Source organism: Elephas maximus, chromosome 13 (assembly GCF_024166365.1).
Source record: "Elephas maximus indicus isolate mEleMax1 chromosome 13, mEleMax1 primary haplotype, whole genome shotgun sequence".
NCBI lineage: Eukaryota > Metazoa > Chordata > Mammalia > Proboscidea > Elephantidae > Elephas > Elephas maximus.
The window spans coordinates 31540363-31550674 of record NC_064831.1 but is presented as its reverse complement, the minus strand read 5'-3'; positions in this window follow the sequence as shown (position 1 = coordinate 31550674).

The window sequence follows — 10312 nt, the reverse complement described above, 5'->3', positions numbered from 1 at the left end:
TTTTGTTGTTGCAAATTTACACAGCAAAACGTATACCAATTCAACTGTTCTTACATGTGCAATTCGGTGACATTGATTACATCATTTGAGTTGTGCAACCATTCTCACCCTCCTTCTCCAAGTTATTTCTCCCTGATTAATATGACCTCATTGCCCCTAAGGTTCCTAACGAATGTTTTGAGTTGCTCTTGTACCTTGGACCCCATATAGATGGTTCTTAAAAGAGTGTAATGCTCAAAGTAGACTTTTTTTTACTAGTTTAGCTAAACTATTGGTTGGTTTTCATAAGACTTCAGGGAGTATTTTTGGTTTAAGTTTTAAGGACTATCTCAGGGCAATAGTTTTGGGAGTTCATCCAGTCCCCCATGGCTCCAGAAAGTCTGGAGTCCATGAGAACTTAAAATTCTGTTCCGCACTTTTTCCCTTGTAATCAGGCTTCTTCTATAGAATCTGTTGATCAAAATTTTCAGAAATGGCAGCTGAGCACCATCTAGCTCTTCTGGTCTCATGGCAAAGGAGGCAGTTGTTCACAGAGGCAATTAGCCACACATTCCATATCTTGCTCCTGTTCCTGACCGTCCTTTTTCCTCTGTTACTCCAGACAAATAGAGACCAATTGTTGTGCTGTGGATGGCAGCTTGGGAGCTTTTAAGGCCCCAGGCACTACACAACGAACTAGGAGTTAAAACAGAAACACTAAACATGTTATTAGGAATCCCGTGAGGTTTTTGGTTGTACTGTTTTTTTTTTTTTTGGCCATTGTAAATACATCTATCACACAACTTTTGCCATTTTAACTTTTTACAGATGTACAACTTATTGACAGCAATTACAATAATTGGCTGTGCTGCCCTACTGCTAACTAATGAGATATTTCCATCACCACTAACGGCTCCTTCCCCCTCCCTCCCGCCCCTGGTAACCACTAATAAACTTTGGTCTCTATACATTTTCCTGTTCTTATCTTTTTATTTAAGTGGGGTCATATGATATCTGTTCTTTTGTGACTGAGATAATCACTCATCATAATGCCTTCAAGCTTCATCCGTATTGTAGCATGTATCAAGATTTCATTTCTCCTACTGGCTGAGTAGTATTCCATTGTATGTATGTACCACATTTTGCGTATTCATTTATCTGGTGATGGGCATTTATTTCCATCTTCTGGCTATTGTGAATAGTGCTGCAATGAACATTGGTATAACAGTCTCTGTTTGAGTCTCTGCTTTCAACCCTTTGAGTATATACCTAGAAGTGGAATTGCGGGTCATATGGTAGTTCTATTTTTAGTTTTTTGATGAACCACCACACTGTTTTCCAAAAAGGCTTACGATTTAGCATTCTCACCAGCATGGATAAGGTTCCAATTTCCCCACATCCTTGCCAACATTTGTTATTTTCTGGGTTTTTTTTTTTGTTGTTGTTGGTTGGTTTTTTATCTTAGTCATCCTGGTGGGATTGAAATGATGTCTCATCGTGGTTTTGATTTGCATCTCTCTGATGGCTAATGATGCTGAGCATCTCTTCATGTATTTGGTGGCCATTTGAAAGTCCTCTTTTATGAAATGAATATTCAAGTCCTTTGCCCAATTATCATTGGGTTGTTTTTGTTAAGTTGTCACAGTTTTATATATATTTTGGTTATTAGATTCTAATCAGATATATGGTTTCTGAAGGTACTCTCATCTTTTCACTTTTTTGGTAAAGTCTCTTGATGACCAATATATATATATATATATATATTTTTTTTTTTTTTTTGGTGAGGTCTCATTTATTTATTTTATCTTTTGCTGTGTGTGCTTTTGTTATTATATTAGATAATCCATTGTTAAACACTAGACCTGACAGCATTTCTCCTGGTCTTCTAAAAATTCTATGGTTTGAGTTTGCACATTGAAGTTCTTAATCCATTTTGATTTTTTTGTTTGTTTATGTTGTAAGGCATGGATCCTGTTTCATTTTTCTGCATGTGGAAATCCAGTTTGCCCAGCACCATTTATTGAAAAGACTCTTCTTTCCCTATCGAATGTACTTAGCACCCTTGTCAAAAATCAGTTGACCATAGATGTGTGCGTTTAGTGTTTTTATCTTTACCATGGCTGTAATTAGACTCACCTCCCAGGGTTGTTATAAAAAAAAACTGTTTTTTTGTTGTTGTTGTTGTTTTTATTTTTATAAGCTATACTAAAAAGCAGAACTAAGACTCTCCTTAGTATATATTGAGATAATTGCTTGCAAGCACTGAAAGCAGTGTCCACGGCACAGGAAATGCTCAGTAGCCGATGGGCCTTTAAGGATGAGCCCGTTTTAACCAATTCTGTCTTTCTATTACCGGTTGCCGTGGAGTTGATTCCAACTCATGGCGGCCCCATATGTGTCAGAGCAGAACTGTGCTCCGCAAGGTTTTCAATGGCTGATTTTTTTGGGAATAAGTCACCAGTCTTTTTTCTGAGGCACCTCTGTGTGGAAGCAGACCTCCAACCTTTCGGTTAGCAGCCAAGCATGTCAAACACTTGCACCATCTAGGGACTTCGACTTTCCCATTAGTCATCCAGAGGTTCCTTCTCTGTGAAACATATACCCATTGCCCAGGTGCTGTTCCTCACCCTCCCACCCCCCCAACATTCCTCTGTCTCCACCTATATTCAGAAAGTGGCTCAGGAAAGGATTTCATAAAAGCATTCATACTGAAACACTCCTTTTCTGGGAGTGTTTGCATTTTAATCAGGGATTAAAACAAAATTATCCATTTCTAGCAGTGCAATTTTAGGTATCAGCAAGGTAGTAGAGAAAATATGTTGTTATTTGTTTTGTTAGTTTGTTTGCTGGATGCAGAAATAAGGAATCCTTCAGGGCAAATGCAAAACATCTCTTCTTAAATGGGAGGTGAGCCTCTGCATTTACGTACCAGTTTACAGAGAACACAGGAACAGGATGAACGACACTACGGGAATGCAAACAGCAAAGTCCAGACTGTGAAAGCTTCTACCCAACAACTAATATTTTAAAAAGTTAATTACAAGGAAGAGAGAAAGAGAGATGCTGGGGGAACTCAGAGATAGATAGTACAGCACATATTTGACCAATCACAAGATGTGAACCTTAGTTAAATCTTAACTAAAAGTAACAGATTATAAAAATGAAAATTCCAACATTTATGAGACAATTGGAAAGTTAAACCATATCAGATGATATTAAGGATAATTGTTAATTTTATTAAGTGTGTTAATAATATTATGGTTATACTTTTTTAAAAAGAGCCCTTGTCTTTCAAATATACATACTGAAATATTTACTAATAAATGGTCTTTTGTCTGCTTCAGAATAATAACAAAGGTGGTGGGGAGTGCATCAGCAGAATATCTTCAAAATTCTCCATAGTAAAAGCTTTTACAAAAATCTCTCTTGATCCATGTAATCTTTCCCCAGGGTCATTTGCAAGGTGACAAGAGTTATTATGTAAGCAGATTTTTAGCCCAGTTCTGTCCAATATCCTCCTAACCCACTGCCCGTTGAACAGTAGGGCTGAGTGCTTCACCAGCTCTGAGCATCATGGCAGTGTTGCCAACACCACAGGCCAATTCCCCCTCAAGGCTGCCTCACAGGGCTTCCTGGATGACGTTCAGAACCAAAGGTAGCTAGACTTTGGAAAGACCAAGGGGGATCTACCATTACAGAGGAGGAATGAGACCCAGAAGAGGTAAGGTAAATTTTCCACCCAGCTTAAAGATCGGCAGTTCAAATCCACCAGCCGCTCCTTAGAAATGCCATGGGGCAGTACTACTCTGTCCTATAGGGTTGTTATGAGTCGGCCACACAACTCCCAAGAGAGGCAGAACTGGCCCTAGACTCTTGTTCTCTGCATTCCCATCCTGTGCTTCCTACATTCTTGTTTCCCTGAAAGTGTCACTCGATCACAGATGAGGAAGATGAAAAGCCTCAGGACACCTCTCTCCTGAGGCTTTTCCTATCTGCCCCATCCCATCCCCAAATAATACGTAGCCTCAACTCTCCTTCTAGCCGCTCTTTAGTTTTAAATGAACACTTCAAGCATACCAAAGAGCATAGCAATGAAGGTGCTCCGACCCAAGCCATGGCCTTTTCAGTCTCCTCATATGCTGCAAAAGCTGGACAAAGAAAAAGGACGACAAAAAAGGAATTGATGCATTCAAACTGTGATGTTGGCGAAGAATATTGAATATACCTTGGACTGCCAGAAGAACGAACAAATCAGTCTTAGGAGAAATACAGCTAGAATGCTCCTTTAGAAGCGAGGATGGAGGGACTTTGGCTTGCTTACTTTGGACACATCATCAGGAAAGTCCAATCACTAGAAATGGGCATCATGTTTGCTAAAATAGAGGTTCAGCAAAAACAAGGGAAGCCCTCAATGAGATGAACTGACACAGTAGCCAGAACAGTGGACCGAAACATACCAAAGATCATGAAGATGGTCCAGGACTGTGCAAGGCTTCATTCTGTTAGACATAAAACCACTGTGAGTCAGAGTGGACTCAACAACAACAAAAACAGCAAAGTGCGTAGCTAATAATCTCATGGGTAATTCTCCATGAATTTTCCACCCAGCTTAAAGAAGTTAAACGTTACAGACTCAACTGAAAACGTTTACCCCTTCCAGACTCACTCCTTTGCCCTCCTCTGCAGGGGTAACTACTCTCCTGAATGTAGTGTATAGCATTATCATGCATTTTTCTGTTTCCTTTATTTAAAACAAATTGATCTGGAGGGTTTTTTTTTTTTTTTACTGTGGATTTTTAAAATGCTTACACTACATATTAAAAAAAAAAAATCTAGTGCCCATGGAGTGGATTCTGACTCATAGCGCCCCTAGAGGACAGAGTGGAACTGCCCCATAGAGTTTCCAAGGAGTGGCTGGTGGATTCGAACTGCCAACCCTTTGGTTAGCAGCTGTAGCACTTAACCACTGTACCACCAGGGTTTCCCACACTACATATATGCTACCAATAAACAATATACAGTATTATCACTCATGTTTCAGATTCTTACAAATGTTTTCATATTGTATGTATCCCATGCGGCTTGCTTTTTTTGCTCAACAATAAGTTTTTGAGATTTATCTACATCGATACGCGGAACCCTAGTTCATTCATTCTCACACTGCTGAATCGTATTCCATTGTATAAATGTACCGCTATTTATTGATCCGTTTCTCCTGTGATAAACATTTAGGTTATTTTCAATTTTTCCCTTTTACAAACAAGGGTGGAATGACCATTCTTGCAGCTTCCTTTGTGCACAGCTGAGAGCGTATCTCCAGACCTCTCTTCACTCCATTTTTTCCCCTCCATCCTCCACCCTACTAAGCTAATGCGTAAAGCCCTTACAGGCCCCCATAGCTTTCGGTGGGTTAAGTGTTTGCTCTCTGCCTCCTGGGCAAACGAAAGGATAGCACTGAGCAGCCATTGAATGAATTCTGGCAGGCATCACTCGATAACTGAAGATTCCCTCACAGAATCTTACTTGAAGAATAAGGTTTGGGGAACTTAATAATCTGAATAATTGCCCCGTCTAGACCCAGCTGCCACCTCCCTGAAGCTCTTGGCAGGATCCAAAAGGGGTCAGCACTAACAGAGCACAGTTAAATATAGACATCTAGGAATAAAAGGCCTAATTAAGAACCAGGAAGTTGCTCTTGGGAAATTAAAAAAGTTTGCCAAGGTACCCCTGGGCGTGCCAAAACCTAATTTGGCAGGGAAATGCTGATGAGATCCCCAAGTTGAGTTTTTAAAAAAAAAAAAAAAAAAAACACCAGCTTTATCCCCCAAATCACTAGGGCCTGCTGGCTGGCTGCTTCCTTGTGTTTTCCCTTAAGTCACACTTTCTTGGACAGAAAGGAAGGAAACCACCACAAGGCAATTGGATTCAGTTTCCTCCTATGTCAGAGTCCCTCTTTTGGAGGATTTCTCTAAACTACTAACTTAGCAGAATGCAGTATTTTGAACACTGAAAAAAAAAAAAAGGACACTGAAAATTCTTACTAATTTAAAACGCATGTCTGATCCTTCAGACAAGGGAAGGAGTGACATTAGCTTTATACCATCTGTGGAGGGGGAAGAAAGTATCTAGCCATGGGATAAAGTAAAATACATTTTAAATTCTGATGTGAGGGAACACGACGAAAATGAGTTTTCTAAACCCCCCCAAAATTATTAGCTATTTATTAACTCTTGCTATGTTTTATTTTACTTATTTTTTAAATTTAATTATTGACATAATAGCCACAACAATGAACTCTAACTTACCAAGGGTCATGATGATGGTGCAGTCCTGGGCAACATTTCGTTCTGTTATACACATGGTTGCCATGAGTTGGAACCAACTTGATGGCAACTAACAACAACACATTTTATTAATACAGTTTGACAAATTCTATATCCCATTCCTGGTGGTTTAATGGGTAAAACACCCAGCTGTTAACTAAGAGGTCAGCAGTTTGAACCCACCAGCCAATCCAAGGGAGAAAAGACCTGGCGATCTGCTCCTATAGCCTAGGAAAGCCTATGGGGTAGTTCTGCTCTATTCTATAGGGTCGTTATCAGTCAGAATCCACTCAGTGGCACAAAATAACAACATTCTTGGTGTATGGTTATGTTTCTAGCATATCCTCAGGGCTTAAAAAGAAGCTTGAGGTAAGAGTATGCATCATCTTGCAAATATAAATAAGATTCTTAAAACTCCATCACACACTCTAGATACAGCAGATAGCATTGTCATGTTTACCTGCCCACGACAGCAGGCCTATGGAGGCTGTATCAAGCAGAAAAACCTGGTTCTGAGCCCTGGTGGTGCAGTGGTTAAGAGCTCAGTTGCTGCTAACCAAAAGGTCGGCAGTTCAAATCCACCAGCCGCTCCTTAGAAATGCCATGGGGCAGTACTACTCTGTCCTATAGGGTTGTTATGAGTTGGAATTGAATTTTTTTTTTTTTCCAAGCCATCTCAGCCTGCAAGCCTTCTGACTTCACCTGTAAAATGGGGCTGTCCATCCCCTAGGGTGTCTGGCTGGATCGATGGAGATAATGTACTGGAAAGCACTCTGAAAAATATAAAGTGCAATTCCAGTGGATTATTGACAGCCCTTTGTTAAGTGTTCGTTTGATTGCTGAATGTCCTTGAAAGCAATGAAGCATCATTTCTTATAAACTGTTTTGTAACTCAAACCTTTTCGCTAATTCAGAATGACCTTCCTTCCAATCAGTTCAGCTCCTGTGGTTTTACTCTAAAGCCCAAGAAGCTGCTATGTGGGATCTTACAGCAGAAGAAAGGGGTTTAGAGGTCATTGTGTCTCCCACCCCTGCCCTTACCCTCGGCAGGTGTCCCCTCTACATTGCCACAGATAATGCCACGCCCCTGCTTGGAAATCTGTGCTGAGTGCAGCTTCCCAGAGTGCTCAGCAGCCCTTCCTACTGACGGGTATCAGTAGCTGATGTGAACTTCTATGGAGTCAAAAGTCATTTCCACCCACTGACTCTGGGCCTGCAGTCTAGGGCAGGGATCGGCCAACTATGGCCCACAGGACAAGCCTTAGTCTATGTCCTAAGAGTAGGCTTTACATTTTTAAATAGTTGAAAGCAATTTTAAAAAAGGATAATATTTTTTAACATATGAAAATTATACAGAATTCAAATTGCAGTGTTCATAAATAACCCAGCCACACCTATTTTATATTGTCTACAGCTGCTTTTGGTGACTCAGTGATTAAGAGCTCAGCTGCAAACCAAAAGGTCAGCAGTTCAAATCCATCGTCTGCTCCTTCAAACGCCGTGGGGCAGTTCTACTCTGTCCTGTAGGGTCAGTATGAGTCAGAAGCAACTCGACGGCAACAGGTTTGGTTTAGCTGGTGGCATAGTGGTTAACAGCTACATCTGCTAACTAAAAGGTCGGCAGTTCAAATCTACCAGGTGGTCCTTGGAAACCCTATGGGGCAATTCTACACTGTCCCTTAGGGCGGCTATGAGTTGGAATCTACTCAATGGCAACAGGTTTGCTTTGGTTTGGTTGTCACATTACAATGGCAGAGTTGAGTAGTTGCCAACGAAACAGAGACTGTATGGCCTGCAAAGCCTAAAATATTTACTTTCTGGCCCTTTACCCACCGCATGTCTGTCAGTTTGTGGTACCGTGTTGACTTGCGTATTGCTGTGATACTGAAAACTTTGCCACTGGTATTTCAAATACCAGCAAGGTCACCCTTGAACAGGTTTCAAAGGAGTGCCAGACTAAGACAGATGAGGAAGAAGAACCTGGCAGTCTTCTTCTGAAAAAACTGGCCAGTGAAAACCTTATGAATAGCGGCGGAACATTGTCTGATATAGTGCTGGAAGAGGAACCCCTCAGGTTGGAAGGCACTCAAAATACAACTGGGGAAGAGCCGCCTTCTCAAAGTAGTTGACCTGAATGATGTGGATGGAGTCAAGCTTTTGGGACCTTCATCTCTTTGATGTGGTGCAACACAAAATGAGAAGAAACAGCTGCAAACATCCATTAATAATAAAGGAAAGCAGAATATACAAAGTATGAATCTAGAAAAATTGGAAGTCATTAAACATGACATGGACTGCATAAACATTGATATGCTAGGCATTAGTGAGCTGAAATGGACTGATATTGACTATTTTGAATCAGACAATCTTATGGTCTACTACTCCAGGAATGACAAATTGAAGAGGAATGGCATCGCATTCATCGTCATAAAGAATCCTGAGGCACAACGCTGTCAGTGATAAGATAATATCCATATGCCTACAAGGAAGACCAGTTAATATGACTGTTATTCAAATTTACACACCAAACACTAAGGCCAAAGATGAAAAAATTGAAGATTTTTTATCAACTTCTACAGTCTGAAATTGATCAAACATGCAATCAAGATGCATTGATAATTACTGGCCATTGGAATGTGAAAGTTGAAGACAAAGAAGTGTTGGTAATTGTAAAATATGGCCTTGAATTGTGTCCTCCAAAAATACGTGTTGTAAATCCTAACGTATATTATTATCCAGTTTGGGAATGGATTGTCTTTCTTATGTTAACAAGACAGGATTTGTGTAGGGCGTGTCTTGAATCAATCTCTTTTGAGATATAAAACCAATTAAACAAGCAATGAAAAGAAGCAGAAGTGGGGGAAGAGAGATGCCAAGACACATGGAGATCTCCAAGCAACCAGGAGCAGAAGCTGAAGAGTGAAAGACCTTTCTTCAGAGCCGACAGAGAGAGAAGGCCTTCCCCTAGAGCTGGCACCCTGAATTCAGATTTCTAGCCTCCTAAACTGTGAGAAAATAAATTCCTGTTTGTTAAGGCCATCAGCTTGTGGTATTTCTGTTATAGCAGCACTAGATAACTAAGACACCCCTCTTTAAAGGTTTGAACAATGTTATCATGTCATTGATCCATCCAAACAAACCTTTTTAAGGGCCTTTTATTATGCCCTAAGCTGCAACAATGGGCTCAAGCATAACAAACGATTGTGTGGGTGGCGCAGGTCTGGGCGGTGTTTCATTCTGTTGTATATAGTGTTGCTATGAGTCAGAACCAACTCGATAGCACCTACCAACAACAACAACATTATGACACAGGAGCCCTGGTGGTGCAGTGGTTAAGAGCTTGGCTACTAACCAAAAGATGGGCAGTTTGAATCCACCAGCCGCTCCTTGGAGACTCTATGGGGCAGTTCTACCTTGTCCTGTAGGGACGCTATGAGTCAGAATTGACTCCACAGCAACAGGGTTGTTTTTTTTTTTTGGTATTATGGCCCAGGCTCTATGCTTGAGGGTATAAAATGTATATATATAGAGAGAGAGAGTCATGGACTGAATTGTGTCCCCACAAAAATATGTGTCAACTTGGTCAGGCAATGTGTGGTTGTCCTCCATTTTGTGATTATAATTTTATGTTGAGAGCATTTGGGTGGAATTGTAACACCACCCTTACTTAGGTTGCATCCCTGATCCAATGTAAAGGGAGTTTCCCTGAGGTGTGGCCTGCACCACCTTTTATCTCCAAAGAGATAAAAGGAAAGGGAAGCACACAGAGACTTGGGGACCTCGTATCACCAAGAAAGCAGCACCAGGAACAGAGCACATCCTTTGGACATGGGGTCCCTGTGGAGAAGCTCCTCAGCCAGGGGAAGATTGAGTACAAGGATCTTCCTCCAGGGCTGACAGAGAGAGAAAGCCTTCCCCTGGAGCTGAGACCATGAATTTGGACTTGTAACCTACCAGACTGTGAGAAAATAAATTTCTCTTTGTTAAACCATCCACTTGCGGTATTTGTG